We start from the raw sequence: 14,879 nt of genomic DNA, 5'->3' as shown, positions 1-14,879 counted from the left end.
ACCCACTGAGCCACCCAGGCACCCCCAATTTCTTTACATGTATAGTGGGATAGTATCTCTTTTTATACCTCACAACATTGTTTTTGAAACCAGATACAATTATAAATGCAGAGGAACACACACACGCAAGATCTAATGTGGTGGTTTTCATAATATTTTAAGAGAAGTCCAGAAAGATCTGGAGGCATCTCAGGAGCCAGCCCGTAGACAGATCTGTGCTTTGCACTCCCCAGAGAGCAGCTCTACTTTTTTTTTTATCTGTTTCATATGCTATTGACACATATGATTTTATTTTATTGCTTTTAAAGATCTGCTGCTAAAGGACAGAGTTTGAAATGTACAGATAACAGATATTTGTATGCTTTGATCATAATACTATCCACTGCTGTGTGTTTATCATGACATGGAAAGGATTGAGAACGTGAAAGGAATGAGCAAGGATGTTACTGTGAGATGAACCAAGTGATCATATTTTAGTATCTTTCAACTTTTTTAGTCTCAAGAGTTTTTTATACTCTTAAAAAGTATTGATTAGTTTACTTAAAAAGAAGTCCTCCAAAACACAAGGATTCACAAGCATACATTCCATTAGCCACCAGAGTGATGATGTCATCACATGTCATATCGCCTCTGGAAAATCCACGGAACACTTATGAGACAATCAAAGTGAAAAAAACAAAACAAAAAAGTCTTAGTATTTTGATGAAAATAAGTCTGACCCCATGAGGCCCCTGAAAGAATCTTAGGGACCCCTAGGGAAACAGAGACCACACTTTGAGAACCGCTGACCTGTTATTTTGAAGGAAACACAAAGGTACTGAACTATTACTGTAAGTCAGGTGTGTATTTTTCCCTTAACTGCTTCAAGCTCAAAGGACATTGGAATGAATGAAATTTATTTCAAGGAAATTTCACAAAATGTTTTCAATAATCTCTTCATTCGTTAAAACTGTGTGCTAAGGTCTTTAAAAGGTTATGTTGGGCTGCTTTCATCGAAGCATAGCAGCCACTTTTCTTTCCCATGAAGCAAAAATCAACCACAAATTTCACTTCAAATGGAATTTGGACCTCTCGTTCAGCCAGTGACAGAATGTGTTAATTTGATTACTTTTTTGGAGGGTGGTATATGTGTTCTGTAAAATGAGTTTCTGTCAGTGACTAAAGAGACAGTTTCAGAAAGTTAGAGGTCTAGGGCATCATCACATGGATGTACACACCTTCCTTTAACAGAGCGGCTCCATTTTAAGTCATCTTGAGCAAGGCACTGTAGTACCTGATTTCTTTAAACTACTCATTGTAGTCCTTACTTAACATTTCATTGTAGTCCTTACTTAACATTTCAATAATACATTTTAATTGGGCACAATTGGCTCCTTTTGTCTTAATTTTTTTTTAAGTTATCTGCCTATTTACAAGCAAAGACAAAAGCTCCTCAGTCCCCAAATGCACTTTTCTCTGCTTTACTTTGAGGACTTGCGTAGCCTGAATAGTTTTTAGTCCCTCCCAACAGCTGCTCTGTGTTTTTACATCTCTCAAGAGGGGTTAATTCTTTACAGCTGTATCCTGCCTTCCAAGAATCTCACATGTGCAAATTATTAATCTTTTTCTATTGCTACAGTAACTCCCCAGGCCATAAACACCCCCTACCTAAAACTGGCCCTTTTCCAAGATAAACTTTAGTATTCTTTCCCTGAAAAGATAATTTGGTCTCTTCTGGTTTACGTTGTTATTTAGAACAAATGTTAAGACATAGAAACTTACAAACAATTATTTAGAAATAGAAATTTAAACTTTGAGTTTAAACCTCTTGTCTAATTTGAGTCTGAGTTCTAAGTTCCATTTACTTAAAAAATCAGGTTGCTTATACTCTTCACAAGGATACATTTCAATATATTAAAATTGTGGCATTATGCTATTTTGCTATTTTCTTAAATAAAATAGTGTGTAGCCTTTCCTTGAGTGTAAGAAAATTGTGTTTTTTCAAGGGTGATGTGCACGCATTTAAACTTGCAATGTATTTCATGTGTGTTTTGGTGTATAAACATATCGTGTTTATTTGAAAGGAAGAAAACAAACTTAAAATGTCATTGTAAGGCAATTTATGTTAATATACAAATATGGTGGCTACCTTTTCAATTTTAATATAAAATATGATTTCCTGTATATTTTTATATACTTTAAGGCTCAGTGTGAGATGGCCACAACTTGGTCATTTCTCTCCGCCTGCATGATCTACCCTTTGATCTCTTCCTCCAAACCTAGCTACAGGTTGAATACTCTTACACACCTCCAGCCTTCAAAATAAATGATTTATTCTAAAAATTAGATATGTCATAATAAAGCATTAAGAAATTCTAGGAATTGCATTTCTCCGTGATTACATGCCTCTAGTGGCGTTCTGAGGCACAAGGCAGAGGGACCAGTGATTTTTACCACCTGACAAGTGCAATAATCCCCCAGAACTGCAAAGCCTGAAGCATCTTATTGCTGTTATGAAACAGAATTTATAAATAAAAATAAGGAAAACAGCCAGAGCCAGGCACTTCCTGGGCTTCACTGACATTGATATGACAGCCAATCAGAAATTTCCATTTATGCCAAGATTGCCAAACCAATAATTTTAGCAATAAAGCCTATTCTAAGGAGTATTAAAATGGTTTGCCTCTAATATGTATTTAAACACAAAGGAAGTTTAAAGGTAGGTTCGTTATAATTCAGACACACAATCATTTTAATATATACAGAAAACCTCCCCGTAGACCAATTAAAAGGAGCTTCCAAACAATACTGACTCTTAATTCACATAATATTATAACTCAAGCAAGTTACATTTCAACATTTTTAGATAAGCTATATAAGAGTGAAAAAAAAAGGGATTAGGACAATAGTGAGATTTGAATTGCATTTTGTATTATTTCAACTGCATTTTAACAGCCTTTATGACTGAAAGAGGGAATAAGAATGCAGAAGGAACAAACTTGTGTAGATTATTTTTTCATTACATGCATTATTCCAGTTTAAAAATGTCAGTCCCTTGTCATGTTAACTAAGAATGCATTCACTATTGTACATATCTAAAGCTGGAGTTAAACTGAGAATTTTGCAAAGGACAGATACAAAGAAGTGATTTTTCCTTCTCTCTGTATATAAAAATAGAACTTTCAGAAATGTCATGGCTGACACATTTAGCTGCTGGACATTGAAAATCCTCTTTCTGACTCACAACCTGTGACTGGAACTCTGTCAGAGTAATCAAGAGATGTTATACCATAGAGCACAACAGTAGGGGAGGCTTTGCTGTTTGGCCTTGTTTTTAAAGTGAAAGACATTTAAATTTGGATCCTAACCTAAATAAATATTTCTGATAAAATTCTCATCTTTAAAATATAGAAAAAATAATTAACTGTGTAAGGATTTTATGCAGCTGGTTATCTAATTTAACTATTTAGCCTATTGAATTAACTATTTTATGAGCGTGTGGACTACGGAAGCAGTAATATGTTAAGAGATAAGCATGACTGAATTAGTAGCTACAGTATGCTGCATTACTTTTCTAAGATTGTACTGCAAGTAGTGATGACCATAGAGGAATATAGTGAATATAGTTCAGAAAAGTTGAAAGCCAATTCTTGGATAATATTGGTCTCCTTTTGATCTCCTATATAATTAGAGCCCCTCTTTTTTCAAGAGAGATCAAGAGAATTATGACACACGTTATGATATGTTTTTCCCTAGGACACTATAAAAATTCAGAAAAGATGGGTATTCAGCTTTTGATTGTGTCTGTGAGGGTTTTTCACCAGTGCATACTTGAAGACTTTTATTATAATTGTCAATTTGTGAAAACAAAATATGGCTGAATAAATATTAATGTGAACATCCATGGAATGGTTGAGATTAGATAAGTCCTTAGTAAGTATTCAAAATTCTTCCTGGTATTTTTAAAATTACCACAAGCTGGGTCTTCTTGGCTTTCTTTCACTTTTTGGGAATAGCAGCATCTTAACTTTTCAAGATTAACGAATGACCTTAAGATATTTGGCCCCACTGATGTAGTTGATTATGATACCACTATAATTTAGGGGAAGATATTCCAGTTATCAACTGGTAATAGATTTAGGGTCCAAATTTGATATATTTATACTTATTGGAAAGGACATCTTTAACAAAACTGTAGAACCTTGTCATATTTCTGCAAATGAAACAAAAGTAGGTTCCTTGTCTCCCATGCCTGTATCTCTCAAGCCTGGTCGACTCTAGGCCAAGTCAAGAAAAAAATGTTTGTCTGGTGGTATGGAAGGAACTGTGGCTTTTGAGTTAGATTCAAATTCTGACAGTTGCCAGCCACATGACTTTGGACAAGTTACTTAATCTTTATGAGACTAAGTTTTCTTATCCTTATAGTGGGGAAAATGTCTGGAAGCTCTCAAGCTATGAGGTTTAATGAATTAGATAATAGCATGAGGCTAGCAGTGTCAGGCCTCCAAAAACACACATGATAAAAACAAATTATTCTTTCTGTTCGTGAGTCCATTCAAAATTTATTTATTTTTTATTTTTTTTTAAGTTTTTAAAAAAATTATTATTTTTTATTTTTTTAAAGATTTTATTTATTCATTTGACAGACAGATCACAAGCAGGCAGAGAAACAGGCAGAGAGAGAGGAGGAAGCAGGCTCCCTGCTGAGCAGAGAGCAGGATGCAGGGCTCGATCCAGGACCCCGGATCACGACCTGAGCCGAAAGCAGAGGCTTTAACCCACTGAGCCACCCAGGCACCCCCTCAAAATTTATTTGTCCTTCCTTGTTCAAATTGTGTCTTATCTTTCCTATGTCCCCATTTCCTAGGAATCTTTATGTTCTGCTTGTTAGTCCAAGTTCACCCAAATGAGCAATATCCCATTGTCCAATTTTCCTTGAATGTATCTGTCTTCTGAGCATAACTATTCTCTTACCCATTCTCTCTTGTTCTGGTCTCTATAAAGTAGAACTTGCCATTCTAGGAACTAACAGGTTAATATATCCTTATGTATTATATAGAATGAATTCTTATAAACTTAAAGAATCACAGAATCTTCAAGAAGGGACCTACTAAATTAGAGATCACAGAATCAACTGCCTAGAGGGCTAAGCAGACACAGTAAATGAGTAAAATGGGTTGGGTGAGAGTGTATATGCATGTTCAAGACAGAAGAAAAGAATGGAAACCAACTAGAAAGAGCTTGCATCTGTAGAGGGCAGTCACCACCCAGCTCAAACTGAATGTTACTTTGGAAATTCTGGCCCAGTGTTGGGCCAGATTTTTTATTTTTTCAAAAAAAAAAAAAAAAGAAAGAAAAAAATCCAGATTTTTATGTCAGATCTTTTGATTAACATTTGTTGTTGTTGTTTAAACCAAATGTATCTACTGGCCAGATCCAGACATGTGGTCATTTGGGAGCCTCTCTTAAGTCATCTGATTCTAATAATCTAATGTGCAGATGAAGACATCAAGACCCAGTGAGTCAAGTGAAGTTACTTCACCAAGGTTAGTTAGTGACAAAACAAGGACAATACCCAGGTTTCCAGACCCATGGTTTAGGGATGCCACCTTTGGCCATGTTACCTCTTCATTCCTTCCAACACACATAGTACGTTTAAGAAGTATATAATTTTCCTTAGAGTCATAGGTACAATAGTTAATAATATTCTTTCCTTACACTAAAGAATCTTTTAGTTCCTAAGTCTCCAAATCTTCCAAGTGAAGCACATGTATAGAGTATGTTGATCAAGAAACTTTCACTTTAATAATAAAAAAAAAATTGTGTATACCTTTTCCAAATATGTGAGTTTACCTTCTGAACAACTTTTACCACACTCTGGAGTTGTTTACACTTTAGAATTTTTTGCCTTGAGTTTATTATTATGTTTCTAAGGGCATTTTAATATTGTAGGATAATTTAATATTTTGCAGTACTCAAATACATAATTTAACTTTTCAGAATTTACTTGAGATACTTCAGATTAGCATATGTATATATGTAACTCACATGATCAAGTTTAGATTTCTAGAAATCAAAGGTTTATAAGTATGGACATATTCCTTTGGGGAACATCAACATGTCATTTCTGTGTTAGAAAAATGAAAGAAAAGTCCTTTGTTGATTTGTGTATGAAGGTTTCTATATTCAGGGCTTCCTAGCCTCTAAAAGCTGATTAGCAATTTGTGAACAAAGTTGAGCTAATTTCAGCATTTTTTACCTTAGAATAAATTATAACTCAAGTTTAAAATTCTAGTGGGCAAACTTCTTCTCTTATTATACCTAGTTTGGTACTGGTTGCTAAATTTTAATCCTCTTGAGCCTTCTCATTTGGATATTTGAATTTTAATGCAGTACACATACATTTTCAACACTAAATTCAAACCCACCCTGATCACATATTAATTGAACAGAACTGTCCATTCCAATTGTGGGCAATGGAGATTAGGGTGTTTACAAATACAGTCAATTGATTAGGTTACATGGTATAATTTCAGGGCTGTGAAAAATTTCTACCTCTGGTTTTCCTCTTCCCTTGGGGTTCCCAGTCTTCTCTGTGACCCCCAACTTGCTTCAAGATTTTAAAATTTGCTGCTAACTAAGGTGGATGCATTTCCTGACCTTGCTGTGGGAATAGAACAGAAGTCCCTCAAGTGCTGTAGGAACTAATTAATATGCATGTTATTCCAGGGAAGAATCATTATTTCATGGATATCTTTGTGAGAATATCTGCCATAATGGTTAATTACTAAGGCCATGCCCATTACTAATACAAAAAGAGATTCTTTATTTAGGTATATTTTCGTTTTATAATTTAATGTACTTCATATAAGTTTGTGACTATGTAAGGGAGAATATTTGAAGTTTTTATACCACTTTTAAAGTCCTTTCTAAGATTGATAAGTGCTATATCAAAAACAGGCTCAGAAATTATCAAACTTTCTTAAGACTTTTGGGAATTTAAAAATTTACATCAGTTTAAGGTGATAATTACAGAAAATATTTATAGTCATTTTACATTTTACTTAATTTAATGATACAAATACTTGTTAGGTGATTTAAAGAGTGAAACACCACGCTTAACAGACATAAGAAATAGCATGATTAATAAAGCATGGTCTCTTTGAAATTTCCTCCCTCTACTGTCCTTATTTACCTTAGCTGGAGCTTCATTGCTGATGGCACAGGTCAACCAGGAATTGATAGATGTAAGAGAGAGAACCCAGTGTCTGAAAAGGCTACTGATAATGAGGAGGTGGTTATCCAGGCAAAGCAGCCAGTGTTGGGGTGCTGCTGAAGACGAATACAGTCTTCAGTTAGACCTTCAGTTCAAGAGTAAGACTGGGCCTGAGACACTAATATGTGGCAGGTTTTTGAGGCAAGGAAACTATAGTAGAGCAACTAGAGAAAAGATTAACTTAGTGGACTTGGGATATAAAGTGGAAATCTAGCCAAAGATAAGTCAAATACCCAGTTTCTTAATTTGAAAACTGCCTCAACTTGGTCCCCAACTCACCCACAGGGTGGAAGCCATATTAGTTCAGGGTGTTTGAACTTTCTAGTCACTAGATGATTACTAAACTAACACATGGGTGTGATCCATCGGACACCAGGCTAAAATTAAAATTATAATAAAAAATAGTAAATAGAGACATCAAGAGCCACACCCTATGGGGAAAACAGATTCCAGGGATTAATTCTAGATAAACTGAAATAAATAAACAACAACAACAACAAAACAAAAAGAAAAGAAAAATACTCAGAAGTATAGTCCTCAAAGGAAAAGAACCACAATGACTCATAATCCAGGGTTGTTACAATATATAATCTAAAATATCTACTTTTAACAATTTAAATAAATAAGCAGATCATTCAGAGAAACAGGAAGGCATGAGCCACACTCAGGGAAAACAAAACAAAATAACAAAAAACAGTGAATAGACTACCTCTGAGGGGGCCTAGATCTTTAATTTATCAAAGATTTCAAAATTCTTTCAATAGTTAAAGGAAACCTTGCTTAAGGTATTGAAGGAAAGTAAGATGATAACTCATGACATAGGAAATCAGTGAAGAACTGGAAACCATTAAAAAGGAACAAATGGAAGTTCTAGAGTTGAAAAGTACAGTAATGAAAGGGGAAAAAAATCCACTAGATGAAATCAATAGCAGATGTAAGATAAACAGATACAAAACGGCAGAAGAAAGGATCAGTGAACTTGCAAATAGAGCAGTAAAGGATAGACTGATCAGTAGAAGTAGTCCAGTGAAGAAAATATGGAAAATAAGTGAAGAAAAGTGAATAGTATCTGAGGTATCTGTGAGACAATATCACATGTGCCAATACAGGTACCATGAGAGTTTTACAAAGAGAGCGGAGAAAGGAGTAGGAAACATCTGAAGACTAATGGCCAAATCTGTCTCAGATTTGATGTTAAACAATAGATCCAAGAATCAAGTGTATTTCAATCAGGAAAAAGACAAGAGATTCATGTCCCAGACCCATCACAGTCATATACTGAAACCCAATAGCAAAGGGAAAATTTTGTGGGGTTTTAAAAGATTTTATTTATTTATTTGATAAAGAGAGAGTGTGTGTACATACATGAGTGGGGCGGGGTGCAGTGGGACGCTGCATATAGGAGCAGAGGGAGAGAGAGAAGTAAACTTCCCACTGAACAGGGAGGGGGGCTCAATCCCAGGACCCTGAGATCATAACCGGAGCTGAAACAGATGCTTAGCCCACTGAACCACCCAGGTGCCCCAAAGGGAAAGTTTTGAAAGTATATAGAAGAACAACTATAAGATTAGAGGCTAGTTTCTCATCAGAAAAACTGGAGGTGAAAAGGTAATATGGTAACATATTAAAAAGAGAGAGTTTGTTGCCAGAGGAACTATCTTAGAAGAAATACTAAAGGAAATTCTTTTTTTTTTTTTTTAAGATTTTATTTATTTATTTGACAGAGATCACAAGTAGGCATAGAGGCATAGAGGCATAGAGGCAGGCAGAGAGAGAGAGGAGGAAGCAGGCTCCTCGCCAAGCAGAGAGCCCGATGTGGGACTCGATCCCAGGACCCTGAGATCATGACCTGAGCCGAAGGCAGTGGCTTAACCCACTGAGCCACCCAGGTGCCCCTCTAAAGGAAATTCTTAAGGGAAAAAGAAAATATACTAGATAGTAACTTGAATGCATAGGAAGACATAAAGAGTATTGGAAAATATATGGGTAAATATAAAAAACTATATAAATATATGTTTTCTTTCTTATTTTAATTTATCTAAAAGATATGATTGTATAAAGCAATAGTTATAACACTTTATTGTTGGGGTTGTAACATACTTAGGTGCAATGTACATGACAATAATAGCACAAAAGATGGAAGAAATTAAACTATCCCAGAATAAGTTGCTATATTTTATTGGACTTAAGCCAGTGTTAAAACAGATTTTGAAAATGTAGATGCATGTTATAATTCCTAGAGCAGTCATTAAGGAAATATCTTTAAAACAGATTAAAATATCAACAAAGGAATTAAAATTATAACACTAAAATATATTTAACACGAAAGACAGAAAAGTGGGAAAAAGAAGAATACAAGGATATGACATTAATAAAAAACAAATAGCAAAGTGAAAATATAAATCCAATCGTATCAACAACACATTAAATGGGAATGGATTTAACATTCCCATCAAAGTAAGAGATTGTCAAACTGAATAATAATGCAAGGATAAACTATATGCTCTCTGTAAGACATTCACTGTATTTTTTTTTAAAAAAGACTATTTATTTGAGAGAGAGAAAGCATGAGCATAAGGGAGGGGAGGAAGGAGAGGGAGAAGCAGACTCCTTGTTGAGCAGAAAGTCAGAGGTGTAATGTAAATAAACACACAGATACAGTATTATATTATAGATGTATATAATTAATTGTAGTGTTTTCTGTATGACCCTGATAATTTCATAACCACCTCCTGTTGCTATTGTTGTGAGTATCCACTTAAAATGTTCATGTGGTGCTAATCATCTCCACGTGAACAGTTTGTCCTTCCAGTAAACTGCATATGGCTGTAAAAAGTGATCTCTTGTGGTTCCTGCTATTAGGAGTTAAGTTTTGGGGGAGTCAAAAGTTGTTAGTGGATTTTCAACGGCATAGGGGTCAGTGTAGTAATCCCGTGTTGTTCAATGGTCACTTTATTCTTGAAGAAGAAAGGTCTCAGATCAATAACCTAAGCTTCCACCTTAGAAATAGAAAACAGGAGAGTAAACTGACACAAGACAATCATTAAAAAGTAAACAATAAAGATCAGAATGGAAATCAGTGAGGAAAAAAGAAAACACAAAAATAATAGAGAAAAAGTGAAATCAAAAGCTTAGAAAAAGTTCTAAGCTTCCACCTTAGAAATAGAAAACAGGAGAGTAAACTGACACAAGACAATGATTAAAAAGTAAACAGTAAAGATCAGAATGGAAATCAGTGAGGAAAAAAGAAAACACAAAAATAATAGAGAAAAAGTGAAATCAAAAGTTCTTTAAAAATTTTAACAAAATTGATAAATCTCTAAGTATACTAAGAAAAAAAAAGAACCCAAATTAGTTAAATCAGAAAAGAAAGAGGGAATATAACTATTAATCCTAGACATTAAAATAAAATGAACATTTTGAACAATTTCATGTCATTTTTAGAAATTGGCAAGATGATTCTAAATTTATGTGGAAATTCAAAGGACCTAGGAAAGCGAACACAATTTTGAGAAAGATAAACAAAGTTGGGAGTCTTTTATCACCTAATTTCCAAACTTATTATTAAACTACCATAATCAGGGCAGTGTGATACTGCTATAACATCAATGAAACAATAGAACAGAAATGAAAGTTCTTTATATTTATTGGCAATTGATTGTCAACAGGTCAACAATGCAAGGTATAGGAAAATTAGTCTTTTGAAGGAATGGTTGTGGGAAAATTGAATATCCCTGTGCAAAATAAATGAACTTAGACTGGTCCCTCGCATTATATGTAAAAATTAATTTGAAATGGATCATAGACCTAAACATAATAAATAAGACGATAGGGGCACCTGGGTGGCTCAGTGGGTTAAAGCCTCTGCCTTCGGCTTAGGTCATGTTCTCAGGGTCCTGGGATCGAGCCCCGCATCGGGCTCTCTGCTCAGCAGGGAGCCTTCTTCCTCCTCTCTGTCTGCCTACTTGTGATCTCTGTCTGTCAAATAAATAAATAATAAATAAATAAATAAAACTATAAAACTTCTGGAAGCACCCAAAGGATTAAAATCTTTATGAGGTATAAGTTAATATTTCCTAGATAAGATACCAAATACAAGATCTATAATAGAAAAAGTGATGAATTAAACTTCATTAAAATTTAAAACTTTTGCTTTTCAAAAGATACCACAAAGGGAATGAAGATGAGCCCAGACTAGGAAAGAATACTTCCAAATCCTGTATCTGATAAAGGTTTTATACCCTAAATATGAAAAAATTCTTACAACTCCACAAGAAGACAATCTGATTGAAACATAGGTATGGTAGCCATGCTCCAGATAGCTGCCAGAGACTTCTTGTCTTTTGATGTTCCCTGGTGTAGTGCCCTCTCACGTTGTTTCACAGTTGCACTGAGTGACCAATGGGCTGCAGCAGGAGTGATGATATGTCACTTCTAAGGCTAAGTCATAAAAGCCATTGAGGCTTGTGCCTTACTCTCTCTTTTGGATCAATCATTCTCAGATAAGCTAGCTCTCGGGTCATGGGGAAAGTTTCAGTTAACAGCCTTGTGAGTGAAACATTTTGAAAGTGGATCCTTCAGTCCCAGTCAAGCCTTCAGGTGATTGACCTCTTCACTGCAATCTCATGAGAGACATGGAGCCATAAACACTAAGCTAAGCATCTCCTAGATTTGTGACCCTCAGAAACTGTGAGATAATTTCATTGTTGTTTGTTGTTCACTAAGTTTGGAACAGTTTTTTTTTTTTTAATGCAGTAATTGATAACCAATACAACAGACAAAAGATTTGAATGGATATTTCACCAAAGGAGAAATACAAATTAAATCCACAATTTGATACACTACAAACACACAGTATGACTATAATAAAAAATACTGACAATACCAAGTATTGGTGAATGTGTGGCAAATTCCCACTGCTGGTGGGAATGTAAAATGAAAAAAAGTTTATTAAAATTTAAAAAATAAACTTAGCATACAATCCAGCAATTTTACTCTTAGATATCTATCTAGGAGAAATGAAAACATATGTCCACACAACACTTAGATGTGATTATGATTAGATGAGCATTATTCATAATGCTCCCCAAACTGGAAACAATCTACATGTCCATTGATGGGGGGAAAAGATAAAAATAATGTAGAAAATCCATAAGCAAAATATGGTATATCTATACATTGAAGTATTTTTAATAAAAGGGAACATACAACAGATGCAACCCATAATATGGATGAGCCTTAAAAACATTATGCTAAGTGAAAAGTCAGACACAAAAGGCCACATATTGTATTTATTTCATTTACCCAGTATTTCCAGAAGATTTAAATATGTAGAGATAAAAAGTGAATCGCTGGTTGCCTGGGACTGGGTGTGGGAGTGAGGATTGGTTATAAATGTGTATGAAGGACCTTTTGGGGGTAAGGAAAATGTTCTGACACTTGGTTGTTGTGATGGTTTACATCTATTTATAAGGAAGTTCAAAAGACCTAGAATAATCAAAATAATTTTGGAAAAACAAGAGAGGGAAGCCTGGGTGGCACAGTTGGTTAGGTGGCCGGCTCTTGGTTTCAGCTCAGGTTGTGATCTCAGGGTCATGAGACTGAGCCCACATTGGTCTCTGCATTCAGTGCAGAGTCTACTTGAGTTTCTATCTCCCCCTCTCCCCTTGCCCATCCCTCTGCTCATGTGCTCTTTCTCTCTCTAAAATAAGTAAATAAAATCTTAAAAAAAAAAAAAAAAGAAAGCTGGAAGTTTATACTATATAATTTCAAACTTTACCATAAAGGAAACATAATCAAGACAGTGTAGTGGGGGCACTTGGTTGACTCAGTTGGTAGAGCATGCAACTCTTGATCTTGGGGTCATGAGTTTGAGCCCCATGTTGGGCATAGAGTTTACTTTAAAAAAAAAAAAAAGATAGTGTGTTATTGGCATAAAATATAGACACTTACAAAGATTTGTATGCCTGCAATAGGTGAATTTTATGGTATATGGTGAATTATACCTCAATAAATCTGCTATAAGTAATATGAAAGAGGTATAGAGAACTGTGGTAGAGGGAGAACCTAATTTTAAATGAAGGCAGCTGGAAAATATATGAATGGGCAGAAATTGAGGTAGAATTCAAAGATGAAGAACTTATGGTAGTGGTTTAAAGGGAAAAGCAGTTCTGGTCTGCAGAAAGATTAAAGATGCAAGGTTGTGTATGGGGTGCCAGGATAGCTCAGTTGGTTAAGTGACCCACTCATGATTTCAGGCCAGGTCATTATCTCAGGGTGGTAGGATGGAGCCCAGCTTCAGGCTTTGTGGTCAGTGGGAACAGCCTGAGATTCTCTCTCTCCCTCTGCTCTGCCCCTCCCCTGCTCTCTCTCTCTCAAATAAATAAATCTATTAAAAAAAAAAAAAAAGAAAGATGCAAGGCTATGGAATAAGCTGTTTTGACATGATTAGGAGCCTAGTGTCTGTAGTGGTGAGTGTGTAAAGAGTAGATGTGGAATGGCAGACATCTATCATAATTTCCAGTCTTGTCCGATCCTTTACACCTCAGACTAAAAAGTCTATTTGCAAGACTTCACCACTTTGATGTCCGCACACATCTTAAATTAAACATGCTCTAATTTGTTGCCAGCTCCTTCATGTTCTCTTTCTCAGTTGATGACTACACCACTCACCCACTTGCTCAAGATAGAAGCTTTATTATTTTTAATGCTTGTGTTTGTTTCTCAATATCAGATGAATCAACAAGTTTTACTGCTTTATTTTACTTCCTACATTTTTTTCTGATCTTTATTTCTTTATCTCTGTACCTTAACTTTTTTTTTTTTTAAAGATTTTATTTATTTATTTGACAGACAGGGATCACAAGTAGGCAGAGAGGCAAGCAGAGAGAGGGTGGGGGAAGCAGGATCCCTGCGGAGCAGAGAGCCCGATGTGGGGCTCGATCCCAGGACCCTGGGATCATGACCTGAGCTGAAGGCAGAGGCTTTAAGCTACTGAGCCACCCAGGCACTTCTGTACCTTAACTATCTTAAATCAGACTCTACTTTTCTTGCAGACTATTGAAATAACCATCAAAGTAGTTTCCTTGTTTCTCATCTTGCCTCATTTAAGTATATTTGTAACATAGTTTTCAGTGATTAATTTTAGAAATTCAGATCTGATCATATCAATCCCTTGATTAAAACCCTTCAACTGCTTCAACGTCTCATCATCTAATAGGAAAAAGTTCAGGGTATTCAACCACACTTTTCATTTCTGATGCATGCCCATCAGACTGTCTTACCAGTCTTTATTGCTTTCTAACTCTATCTTACCTTTATGCTTTTCTAGTCTTCCCACATCTACCCAACTCTCTTCACTGATAAGGCCCAACTCAGTACTTTCAGGAAGTTCTTTATGAACTCTATTTCCTTTGTGCTCAATTAGATGGTCTTGTCACCAAGCTGGCCTTTCCCCGCCCCCCATCATCATTTACCCCCTATTGCATTAAAATGAATGTTTTATGTGTTTTTCTCTATCTCCAAGTTGAGACTCCTGAAAATAGGGCTTGCATCTTTCTCACATTGGTAATCCAGGAGTTTACCACTATATCGGATGCACAGGAGAAGCACAAAATGTACCTGA

The sequence above is a fragment of the Mustela nigripes genome, chromosome 3, assembly GCF_022355385.1.
Source record: "Mustela nigripes isolate SB6536 chromosome 3, MUSNIG.SB6536, whole genome shotgun sequence".
NCBI classification, from domain to species: Eukaryota; Metazoa; Chordata; class Mammalia; order Carnivora; family Mustelidae; genus Mustela; species Mustela nigripes.
The sequence above is the reverse complement of the archived record's forward strand: the minus strand, read 5'-3'. Positions refer to the sequence as shown.